We start from the raw sequence: 13,102 nt of genomic DNA, 5'->3' as shown, positions 1-13,102 counted from the left end.
TGCATACAGTCAGAATCTCCTATGATAGACAGAACAGTGGTCCAATGGCGGCCCAGGAGACGGGACTTCCTATTACAGAGGCTGCCAAGTAAACAGGAGATTCTCACTGTATGTAATCTGACGGCGCTCGTCCCGCCCCTCTCCATGTCCCCTCCGGGGCAGCTAAAATTGAAGTATTGGTGTATAACACGCACACGCTATTTTCACCCGATTTTCAGTTTTTTTGTGTTATACGCCAATAAATACAGTGATTTATAATTTTTTTTAATTTATGTATTCCTGCATACTTACTATAATTTGGGGTTGTATATGTAGATTGCATTATAAGTCATCATGGCTGGTTCTCTTTAACATAAACTTTAGATAAGTTCACAGAACATGTCTTTATATACATAGATCTATACAGCATATCTAAAAAATAGATAACTCTTGAGAAAAAAAAGGAACAAAGGCATTTGGATCCAAAATCGTAATAGTTCCTCCAAGCTGTGAACTTTGGCCTAGTCCTACAGAAGACATCTTCGGGACGGGCGCAGGTTATGAAAGCGCTCCCAGTCTATTGTAGACATCAGATTGCCTTGAGACTCATCAGCATTTTTCCGGAGAAGAGATGCATTCCCGCTGACTGCGCTCTTGGCAACAGTGACTGACGTCTGACCAGAGGACTTTGTGCTACACATTGTTATTATGGAGCTTTTCTCGGGTGGTTAATCCCATAACTAACAAAGTGATGTTTGTTTTACAACCAAACCCGCAGAGTCAGCTTGTAGTTTGATATTAGGAACACAATACGTTTTAATTAACTTGACTTTGATGTTGTAGAACAGCCATTAGTATTAGGACAACCGACCTGTCATCCACCTGAGGGGCTTCCGCTCTTCATTCTGTAGCTGAGGTGGCTCATGGATCAAAGTGGTAGTCATTACCCTCTTTTGGAATCCAAGGAATATTGTGGCCCGTATGAGTACTGACCTCTGGAGCAACTGTATCCTTGCTAGTTAGGAGGTGCAGCAGTGCATTTGTAGCTGGCAGAGATTTTTGCCAAGGGTTTATGGACACAGGTGTATGATTTTACATAGGATCTTGCTGGCCTCTTGCTCGCGCTTTCATGTGTACAGTGTATAGTCCAGATTGGCCCTATTGGTGGCTAGGATGCCACTAAGTGTCCTTTGTTGTTAGGACACAGGCAGCTCTGGAAGAGCCACTTAGCGCCCTTTGTTGCTAGGAAGCAGGCAACTTCTCAAGGAAGCAGTTGCTAGGACGCAGTTGACTCTTGTACTCCAATGGAATACATTTTGTGCTACATGGTTAACTTCACTCAATAGTATATCCTTGATAATATATTTTTTGATTATATGGTTTGATAGCAAGTTGTACTCAAAACTCAGTAATTAAATGTTTGCCTATTTGGTGCAAGAAGCCTTAAAGTGTTACTAAACCCACAATGGCAAGACCCCTTTCAAACTGAAGGCGATTTCCAGACGTTTTATCGCTAAAAATTAGCACCTGAAAAGCGCCTCTCAAGCCTCCCCAGTGTGAAAGCGCTTTCACACTGGGGCGGTGCGCTTGCAGGACCGGAAAAAAAATTCCTACAAACAGCATCTTTGGGGTGGTGCATGCGCGGTGTATACAGCACTCATAAACCGCCCCTGCCTTTGAAATCAATGGACAGCGCTCCTGAAGCGCCTGCAAAGCGATTTGTCAATGGCACTTTGCAGATGCTTTTAATCCCTTCCTAACCCTTTCTTTGGGCTTAAAAGCGCCCGCACAGTGCCAGTAAAGCGCCACTAAAAAGCGCCTCTTTACCCTTAACACGGCCCGTGCCCCAGTGTAAAAGTGCTCTTAAAGTGGTAGTAAAGTCTTTTTTAGAAGTTTAACCTGTGGTGCATACTAGTTCGTTACGACTTTTCCCTTGCAGGTCAGAAAAAAAAAAAAACGGCAGCGGGTTTACGCCCGCTTTAAATCAGTCTTTATATGCAGTAAAGCATGCTTGTTATACTCACTGTGGAACCTGAGGGGTTAATCCTCTGCATTGTGTAAAAAGGTCATTTGATCCTGTCTTCTCTGATCCTCTCCTTCTTCCACAGTCCCCAATCCATCTCCTGATAGTACAGAGCCTTGGGTGAAAGCTGTACACGCTCAGTATGTGTGTATTATTTCTAGAGTTTTTTTCTTTCTTGGAGGGTGCATGTGATCAGCACAGGGCCAATCAAAGCTGTCTAGACAGAGGGTCAGGACAATCAGAGGAGAATGAAAACTCCTCCTACAAGCTTTAACCAGACACTGATAGAAGTCACAAGACTGCTTTATACTGCTGATAAGAAAAGGTATTAAGCAGTTAATATTTACTAAAATTATTGCATTTCCGTGTTCTGTGTACTGTGGGAGACCGGATATAATGAATGCCGAGTCCTGGGTTTAGTAACACTTTAATGTAATTCTAAAATGCCTTTTCAGTCTATTTAAATATTTCATTACAATAATACTTGGTGATTTTGCCATAAAGGTCCTTGTTCAGAAAATGCCATACAGCCGTTGCCGTGGTGCACATAAAAAGGAAGTGGCTGCAAATAGACTGCAAGTGACCAGCAGCACTCAACAAAGAATTAAAAAAATGTGAAAACAGTATTTTATAATTGAAATTGTTTATGGTATAGTGTCTTTAGCAAACCAAATCTCATTCAGTTAGCCCTGATTCACACTTATGCATTTTTTGTGGTTTTTGCATTTTGCAGATTTGCACTACAGAACGTTTTCCATAGGAATCCATGTTAAATGGACTGTAGTGCAAATCTGCAAAATGCAAAAGCACTAAAACGGCATAGGTGTGAATCCAGCCTTAGGGTCTACATTTACATTAACCACTTGCCGCCCGCCCTATTACAAAAAGACGGCGGCAAAGTGGTTTGATAATCCTGACCGGACGTCATATGACGTCCTCAGGATTATGAGCCGCTGCGCGCCCCCGGGGGCGCGCATCGCGGCGATCGTTGTTGCGGGGTGTCAGTCTGACACCCGGCAACTACGATCTCGGTAAAGAGTCTCCGATGGAGACTCTTTACCACGTGATCAGCCGTGTCCAATCACGGCTGATCACAGTGTAAATGGGAAGAGCCGGTGATCGGCTTTTCCTCACTCGCGTCTGTCAGACGCGAGTAGAGGAGAGCCGATCGGCTGCTCCTCTGACAGGGGGGGTCTGTGCTGATCGATTATCAGCACAGCCCCCCCGAGGATGCCCACACTGGACCACCAGGGACGCCACCAGACCACCAGGGAAAAGGTAATCCTCCCTAGACCACCAGGGATGCCAATGGTCAGCACAATGGATGCCAATCAGTGCCCATAATGGATGCCAATCAGTGCCCACAATGGGCATCACTGATTGGCATGCATTATTGTTTGGCACTGATTGGCATCCATTAGTAGAGTATAACACCAATGCCGCCTATGAGTGCCCACCTGTGCTGCCTATGAGTGCCCACCTGTTATGAGTGCCCACCTGTGCCGCCTATGAGTGCCCACCTGTTATGAGTGCCCACCTGTGCCGCCTATCAGTGCCCACCCATGCCCATCTGTGCCGCCTATCCATGCCCATCTGTGCCGCCTATCCATGCCCATCTCTGCCGCCTATCCATGCCCATCTCTGCCGCCCATCCATGCCAATCCGTGCCAGCTATCAGTGCCAATTTGTGCCACCTATCAGTGTCCATCCATGTCGCCCATCCGTGTCGCCCATCCGTGCCGCCCATCCGTGCCGCCTATCAGTGTCCATCAATGCCACCTCATCAGTGCCACTTCATTGGTGCCCAACAGTGCCGCCTTATCAGTGCCCATCAGTGTAGCCCCATCAGTGCCCATCAGTGAAGGAGAAAACGTACTTATTTACAAAGTTTTGAAACTGAAACAAAAAAAAAACATTTTTTTTTTCAAAATTTTCGGTATTTTTTTATTTGTAGCGCAAAAAATAAAAACCGTAGAGGTGATCAAATACCACCACAAGAAAGCTCTATTTGTGGGAAAAAAATGATAAAAATTTCATTTGGGTACAGTGTAGCATGACTGCGCAATTGTCATTCAAAGTGCGACAGCGCTGAAAGCTCAAAATTGGTCTGGGCAGGAAGGTGTTTAAGTGCCCGGTATTGAAGTGGTTAAGCTACTTCATCGATGGATAAAAAAGATGAAAAAGTTAAAAAACCTGTTTGTATTTCAGGCTATGGATGGACATGCAGCGCTGGGGTATAACATTGACGGATTAAGGCCCAAATACTTCTTTCCATATGGTGGGGGAATATTCCGTTCACTAACTGTAAGTCATGCTCAGTTCTGTTCTTGTACTTTGTTATCTGTAATTCAGTTTTTATCGGTTCCTTCCTAATCCCAGGACTTTTACCAAAGATATGTACAAGAATACACATTGACCTAAACTGATGAAAAAAAATGTTTTTTTAACATTTTATTTTTGATATGTGCAAAAAGTAAAAAAAAAAAATTTATATTTTTTTTCTAAATCATCGCTATTTTTTTGTTTATAGAGCAAACTATAAAAACCGCAGAGGTGATCAAATACCACCAAAATAAAGCTCTATTTGTGGGAAGAAAAAGACTTCAATATTGTTTGTGTACAGTGTCGCTCGACTGTGCAATTGCCAGTTAAAGTGACACAGCGCCATATCGCAAAAAAAAAAATGGCCTAGTCATTTAGGGGACAAGTCCTTCAGGTCCTTAAGTGGTTAAAAAAATGCTGTGCAGCAGCTGTCGCTGCGCTACGCTCAGGTGTGAATGGAGCCTAAGGAATCAGTAAGAATCTGAATATCCACTCCTAGGCTGTTACAATAATGTCCTGTACACACGGGCGGAAATTCCGACGGAAAAGGTCCGATCAGATTATATTGTCAGAAAATCCGATCGTGTGTGGGCTCTCACGGACTTAAATTTGAGGATCTAAAATTTTCCAACAAAAAAATCCGATCGGACTTTTTCCGATCATTTGTAGAGAATTCCGACGGACAAAGTGCCACGCATGCTCAGATCAAATTACCAGACCATAACTTTTGGCTTCTAGCCTCTACATAGTCCTGTTGTACGCAATGAACGTCACCGCGTTCCGAACGATCGGATTTTCTGACAACTTTGTCCGACCGTGTGTATGCAACACCAGTTTCGGACAAAATCCGCCGGAAAAAATCCGATGGATTTTGTGGTCGGGATGTCCGTCCGTCTGTACAGGGCATAAGTCTTACCTTGTTGGGATTGGTGTGTGTGCTGTTATGTAGTTGTATTCTCTCCATGTCATAGCAGAAATGTTAGTTGAGTGGTAGGCTGTGGACATTGACCGATCTCTTACCTGAGTTCCAAACTGTTGGACAAGAATAAAACTGTCATTTAACCACATCAGTTTTTTCTTTTTCCCCCATGTCTGTCATTACTCCTATAAAGATTTGTTAAGTGTTGCCAGCACTGAGTTCCGACAGGAGGTAGGACACTTCTGCTCTGACAGGGAGAGAACACAAGTAAATAATAAATAATAAATAATTGCCAACAGACTGCATTATTACAGCAGTTCAGTAGTGGACATTCAGATCATTACAAATGGCCGTTGTCAATGGGTTATTTTCAGTTACTGAATGCTCCTTAAGGTATATTCTGTCTTCAATATAAAAAACATACAATACAACAGTTTGGCAACTTGGTGACTTGGCAGAATCCACAGGCAGTGTCAACTCACCAAGAAAACACAGAAATTAAATCAAATGTAATTTTTCCAACAGGGATATATTTTTGGGGTATTACATATAGGTGAAAAAACATTTTGCTCAAAAGCCTCCTAACTCTAAAAACCCCACCTTTTTTTTTTTTAGCAGGGATAAAACCAAAGCTAATAGGAGGACATGGGGTAACTGGGAGTGTCTAACTAGGAATAAAACTAAAACAAACCAAGGGGAGGGGGTACAGTGGAACATACCAAATACAATACAGGAATAAAATAAATAGACTGCACTGGGTGAGCCTCGTCAATATGTACAGATCATACATTTCACAACCAACATGTCTTATTTGCATTTTCATCAGGATCTGGATGAATGATCACGTGCTTATTTAAAAAACGTATAAATCAGTTTTCCATGTAGCAATAAAAAAAAAACGAATTATAATATAATTAGAAGAAATAAACTAAAAAGAGAAAGGATATTGGCAGCCAATCAAGTTTTTCCAATCTTTTTTTTTTTATTTTTATTTTTTTTTAGGCTTCATGTATACAACCTCTCCTGAACGATTTAACTTGACAGATAGTAACCAACGTTTAAAAAAGTCAGTTTTGCCACGTTTACATCCCACATTTGCAATTAGAAGCGTTTAACCTCTTGACGTCCGTGCTGTAGCCATCATTCAGCTATAGTGCAGAGATGAATTTCCAGGAGGCCGTCATATGACGTCCTCCCCTGAGGGGCGTGCAATGTGATCACCGAGTCACCGAGACTTGGGTGATCACAGATCTGAGTCCCGGCCCCTTACCACGTGATCAGTTGTCAGCCAATGACTGCTGATCACGTGTGTCAACAAAAGCTCAGTAATCGCCGATCGCCGGCTTATGTGCAAGGGACATCAGTCCCGAAGAGGATGTCAGTCAGTACCCTCTTCTGTGCCAATCATCTGTGCCAATCAGTGCCCCCTGCTATTGCCAACTGCCAGTGCCCACCAGTGCCAACTAACAATGCCCATGAGTGCCACCTATCAATGCCCACCAGTGGTGCCAATCAGTGCCACCTAGCAGTGCTGCCTATCAGTGTAACCTACCAGTGCTGATCAGTGCCCATTATTGCCACCCATCAGTGCCCATCGCTGCTACCTATCAGTGCCTATCACTGCCAGATATCAGTGCCACCTATTAGTGCCACTTCTCAGTGCCCACTCGTGCCACCTATCAGTGCTCTTCAGTGTCACCCATCAGTGCCATTTCTCAGTGTCACCTGTCAGTGCGCACCAGTGCCCACCAGTGCTGCCCATCAGTGCAGCCCATCGGTGCCCATCAGTGCAGCCTATCAGTGCCCATCAGCGAAGCCTCATCAGCGTACATCAATGAAGGAGAGAAATGACCCGTTTGCAAAATTTTATAACAAAATATAAAAAAAAAATACATATTTTTTTTTTATTTTAAATTCTGCCTTTTTAAATTTTTTTAACAAAAAATAAAAACCGCAGAGGTGATCAAATATCACCAAAGCTCTATTTGTGGGAAAAAAATTATAAAAATGTAATTTGGGTACAGTGTTGTATGACCGCGCAATTGTCATTGAAAGTGCATCAACGCTGAAAGCTGAAAATTGGTCTGGGCAGGAGGGGAGTTTACGTGCCCAGTAAGCAAGTGGTTAAAAAAAAAAAGTTTATTTTTATTTTTTCAAATAGTCAAAAATGAAAAACGCCCGTAAACGAACCGCTGCTAAATGCGAGTTACTGCGTTTACAAGCTGTTACAGGGATTTGGCATTTGAAATGCCTCTAAACATCCGTCCCGAACAAATTTTTTTTTTTTGCGTTCCAAAAAATGCTTTCTAAACGCAACTGCCTAGAAACGACTATAATCGACCCTGTGTACAAGATAACATAGAGGAGAGTTCAGGGGCAGCTGAAAAAAACAAATGCTCAATTGTTCCTAAGGCCCCTTTCACACATGCTGATGGTATGTCCGTATTTCATCCATCCGTTTGCGGATGAAATACGGACATCCATTCATCCCTATGGGATAGCGGGTGTCTGCGGATGAGCATCCGCAGACACCCGATTTAGTCCGCCTCCGCAACAGTCCGATACTGCAGACGGAGGAAAATCCTATTTTTCTATCCGTCTGCAGAGCGGATCGGACGAACACGGACACACGGTCCGTGCTCATCCGATCCCCATAGAGGAGAGCGGAGAGCTGACAGGGCGGTCCCCGCACAGTGTGCGGAGACCGCCCTGTCCGCAGCCGGCTCAGCGGGGACAACGGAGCGATCCCCGCTGAGCGAGCGGATCATCACGGGGCGGATCATTACTGATCCGCCCCGTGTGAAAGAGGCCTAAATGTCCGTTTACCAGCAGCAGTGTACTGAATGAATGATCACGTGCATATTTAAAAAAACATATAAATCAGTTTTCCATGTAGCAATAAAAAACTAATTTATATTATAATTACAAGAAATTAACTAAAAAGGGAAAGGAAAGTGTCAGCCAATCAAGTTCTTCCAATCCTTCCTTTTTTTTTTTCTTTACAGTGTAGCTCAAAATTAGAATTCAAATTTTGCTCCCCTGTAGAAAATGGAATTACCTTTTTAAACGTGACTTCTCCATGGTCACAAGTGTGTATTTGTTTTACCTTGAAAGAATAAAAGGCTACATCCGGTGTTTTGTTCATCAGTAATTTCCCCGTGCATTGTCTCCAATGGGATTAATAACTTTGGTGTCATTGGTCATGACACCGAAGGATTATTGTTATTAAAGCGGTTCCTTTTAAATAAATAAACAAAACCAGTTGATGGGATTTTGTGTTTTTTCAGGACTTTTTAGGTGGATTTAATTTGGAACAACATCCTGTAAATCGGTGCCAAGTATAACACGCGGTGCCGGCTGTTGCTCAGAGATTAAATGTTGTTTCATTAGTGTTGTACATCAATAATGTGCTTGTTCTGTCAATGTTCCTTTTTAAGTGTTTTGTGTAAATCATTAAACCGTAAAAAAATAAATCTATTCTGGTAAGCCCCACCAGCTTTTGAAACATGGGTTTATTTAACCCTATTGTGACCAGAGGCCATCAATGCCCAAACCAGATTCAGCAGCATCAGTTAACGTGATGATAATTTTATGACCAATGCTACTATCAAAATCATTTTTACATTTTTATTAAGGACATATAAAGCTTTTTTTTTATTTTTTATTTATATATTTTTTTCTTATACGGATAGGAATGTGTCAGCAAAGGTCAATGGTATAGACCATGAGAATCAAGAAAATGTGGCGCTTGCAAATAATAATAAAATGATGGATAAATAGCTAATCAAAGTGATACAACTAGTGCAAATACCACAATGTGCAAAAAAATTCAAATAATTCAATGTGCAAAATAACAAATAGCATATGTACAATTAGCAATAACCAATGTGAAAATAACACATTAAGTGAATTGAATGTGCAAAATATTATTCCAGCGATGTATGCAATTCAACAGACTAATATAAAAAATCGAAATAAAAAGATAGTCCAATTATTTTAGTGAATCCACAGCGTGCAAATACAGTTCATCCCAAGTAAAGTGTAAAGTGCCAATATCCAAAAAAAGTCCACCATCCACTGTGCACAACAATGTAAAAAAAATATATATATTCAATATTGAGTTGGCCCACCCTTTGCAGCTATAACAGCTTCAACTCCTCTGGGAAGGCTGTCCGCAAGGTTTAGGAGTGTGTCTATGAGAATGTTTGATCATTCTTCCAGAAGCGCATTTGCTAGTTCAGGCCGAGAAGGCCTGGCTCACAGTCTTTGCTCTAATTCATCCCAAAGGTGTTCTATTGGGTTGAGGTGCAGGCGAGTCAAGTTCTTCCACCTCAAACTCACTCATCCATGTCTTTATGGACCTTGCTTTGTGCACTGGTCCAAATCATTTGGTGGAGGGGAGATTTTGGTGTGGTTGTTTTTCAGGGGTTGGGCTTGGCCCCTTAGTTCCAGTGAAAGGAACTCTTAAAGAGGAAGTAAAGATACTTAAAAAAAAATGCAACCTGCAAAGCAAAGGTATAATGAGCTAGTATGCATAGTATACTAGCTCATTATGAATAACTTACCTGAGAACGAAGCCCCCGAAGCGGTCCTCCGTCTTCATGTTCGCGCTGCCATGGATCCCGGAGTGACTTCCGGGTCTCGCTGCTCCGGCGCTGTGATTTGCGCATGCGCACGGGAGCCAACGCGAGCGGCATATCGCCGCGATCTGCGGCCTGCCCAGTGCGCCTGCGCGCCGCTCTCTACGGTCTACGGTGGCTGTCTTTTTGTAAATATCTCCTAAACCGTATAGGTTTAGGAGATATTTCTTGGACCTACAGGTAAGCCTTAATCTAAGGGTTTACAACCACTTTAAGGCGCCAGCATACCAAGACATTTTTGACAATTTCATAATCCCAAATTTGTGGGAACAGTTTGGGGATGGCCCCTTCCTGTTCCAACATGAATGCCCACCAGTGCACAAAGCAATATCCATAAAGACATGGATGAGGGAGTTTGTGGTGGAGGAACTTGACTGGCCTGCTCCTAACCTCAACCTGATAGAACACCTTTAGGATGAATTAAAGCGGAGACTGCAATTCGTCCAACATCAGTGCCTGACCTCACAAATGTGCTTCTGGAAGAATGGTCAAACATTCTCTTAGACACTTTCCTAAACCTTGTGGACAGCCTTCCCAGAAGAGTTGAAACTGTTATAGCTGCAAAGGGTGGGCCAACTCAATATTGAACCCAACGGACTAAAATTAAAATGGAAGTAAACCCTTCCAAACAACTTTGACCTACAGGTAAGCCTAGATTAAGGCTTACCTGTAGGTCCAAGTAATATCTCCTAAACCTATATGGTTTAGGAGATATTTGCCCGAAAATGGGCACCGCTGTCTACGGCGCATGCGCCGTAGACAGCGGCGCGCAGGCGCACTAAATGCGGCAAGTCCAAGAATGGATTTGCCAAATTTGTCTACTCCCGTGCGCATGCGCGGGAGTGACGTCATCGCGGCTCCGGCGAATGGCAGCGTCGGAGCTCCGAGACGCGACTCCCGTGCGCATGCGCGGGAGTGACGTCATCGCGGCTTCTCCGCTGTCATTCGTCGGAGCTGCGAGAGACGCCACAACCAAGATGGATGCGGCGGACTACAGGTGACAGCGGCGACTTCGCTGGCTCCTGTGTCAGGTAAGTGACACATAATGAGCTACTATGCGATGCATAGTAGTCCATTATGCTTTACCTTTGCAGGGAAAAAAAGAGGAAGTAAACCCATCAGGGTTTACTTCCTCTTTAAGAAGACATTAAAATTCACATGCATGTAAAGATGCCACAGTGGTGTAGTTGGTAGCACTATTGCCTAGCAGTAAATAGGGTCGCTGGTTCAAATCCCAACCACTACCCTGCCTGGAGTTTGCATGTTCTCCCTGTGCCTGCGTGGGTTTCCTCTGCGTACTCCACACTCCAAAGACATACTAATAGATTAATTAGATCCTGTCTAAATTGGCCCTAGTATGTGTATGTATGAATGTGAATTAGGGACCTCAGAATGTAAGCTTCCTGAGGGTAGGGACTGATGTGAATGTACAATGTATATTTAAAGTGCTACATAAATTGAGGGTGCTAGATAAGTACCTGACATAAATAAAACAATATAACTAAAGGCAGGTTTTCCCAATACTTTTGGTAATATCGTGTATATCACAGGACCCACAAACATCCTAATAATGATCTACTATCATTAATGGAATGGTATATATTTTCAAAAGAAGGACCATGCATCCCATCTGAAGTTTTCATTAACCACATTACAGAACACAAAAGTAGCCCAAAGTAGGGGGCCGCCAAATAACAAAAAAAAAGTAATCGGAAAAAGAAAAGGCAAGAAAGAAGAAAAGGGTAGATGAAAAAAAAGGGGGGTAGGGGGGTGGGTGGATGGTTAACAGACTTACTCCTCCACTGTAATGACTGAGCCATATTCCCATGAACAAGTGAAAAGGAACCATATACAGTTTTTATATTAAAACCTGCTTAAATATTTACTTTGCTTTGTTTTGTTTTGTTTTTTTATTTTAATACAGGTTGACAAATGAACAAAATTGTGAAGAAAAAGTTTATATTTTATTATTATTATTATTATTATTATTATTATATACAGTGCCTTGCAAAAGTATTCACCCTCTTGGCATTTTTTGTGTTGCCTCACAACCTGGAATTAACAAGAATTGTTTGATGATTTGCATCATTTAATTTATACATGCCCACAACAAAATTTTATTGTGAAGCAAACAACAAATATGATAAAATAACAGAAAAAGTCAATGTGCATAACTATTCACCCCCCTAAAGTAAATACTTTGTAGAGACACTTTTTGCGGCTATCACAGCTCCAAGTCACTTTGGATAAGTCTCTATGAGCTTGCCACATCTTACCACTGGGATTTTTGCCCATTCCTCCTTGCAAAACTGCTCCAACTCCTTGAAGTTGGATGGTTTGTGCTTGTGAACAGCAATCTTTAAGTCTGACCACAGATTTTCTCTTGGATTGAGGTCTGGGCTTTGACTAGGCCGTTCCAACACATTTACATGTTTCCCCTTAAACCACTCAAGTGTTGCTTTAGCAGTGTGTTTGGGGTCATTGTCCTGCTGGAAGGTGAACCTCCGTCCTAGCCTCAAATCACACACAGAGTGGTACAGGTTTTGCTGAAGAATATCCCTGTATTTAGCACCACCCATCTTTCTCTCAACTCTGACCAGTTTCCCAGTCCCAACTGCTGAAAAACATCCCTACAGCATGATGCTGCCACCACCATGTTTCACTGTGGGGATGGTGTTCTTTGTGTGATGTGATGTGTTGGGTTTGCACCAGACATAGCATTTTCTTTGATGGCCACAAAGTTCAATTTTAGTCTCATCAGACCAGAGCACCTTCCTTCATACATTTTGGGCATCTCCCACATGCCTTTTTACAAACTCAAAATGTGCCATTTAGTTTTTTGCTGAAAGTAATGACTTTCTTCTGGCCACTCTGCCATAAAGCCCAACTCTATGGAGCTTACGGCTTATTGTCATCCTATGTACAGATACTCCAGTCTCTGCTGTGGAACTCTGCAGCCCCTCCAGAGTTACCTTAGGTCCCTGTGCTGCCTCTCTGATTAATGCCCTCCTTGCCCGATCCGTGAGTTTTGGTGTGCGGCCGTCTCTTGGCAGGTTTGCTGTTGTGCCATGTTCTTTCCATTTGGTTATGATTTGATGGTTCTCCTAGGGATCATTAAAGATTTGGATATTTTTTTATAGTCTAACCCTGACTTGTACTTCTCAAATACATTGTCCCTTACTTGTTTGGAGAGTTCCTTGGTCTTCATGGCAGTGTTTG

At 42.6% G+C, this 13,102-nt stretch overlaps 1 protein-coding gene across 1 annotated transcript in view; it reads left to right on the top strand.

Moving 5' to 3' along the window:
• LYPD6 (LY6/PLAUR domain containing 6) overlaps positions 1-13,102 on the top strand; it is a 106,015-nt gene that overhangs the window by 47,485 nt on the left and 45,428 nt on the right. The window contains exon 2 of the mRNA XM_077447728.1: positions 4,211-4,306. The gene's annotated coding sequence lies outside the window, so the exon portion shown is untranslated. The remainder of the gene's footprint in view (positions 1-4,210; positions 4,307-13,102) is intronic.

Source organism: Lithobates pipiens, unplaced genomic scaffold (genome assembly GCF_037356315.1).
Source record: "Lithobates pipiens isolate NorthernLeopardFrog02 unplaced genomic scaffold, aLitPip1_a1.2 Scaffold_22, whole genome shotgun sequence".
Lineage (NCBI taxonomy): Eukaryota > Metazoa > Chordata > Amphibia > Anura > Ranidae > Lithobates > Lithobates pipiens.
This window is presented reverse-complemented; position numbering and strand designations above follow the sequence as displayed.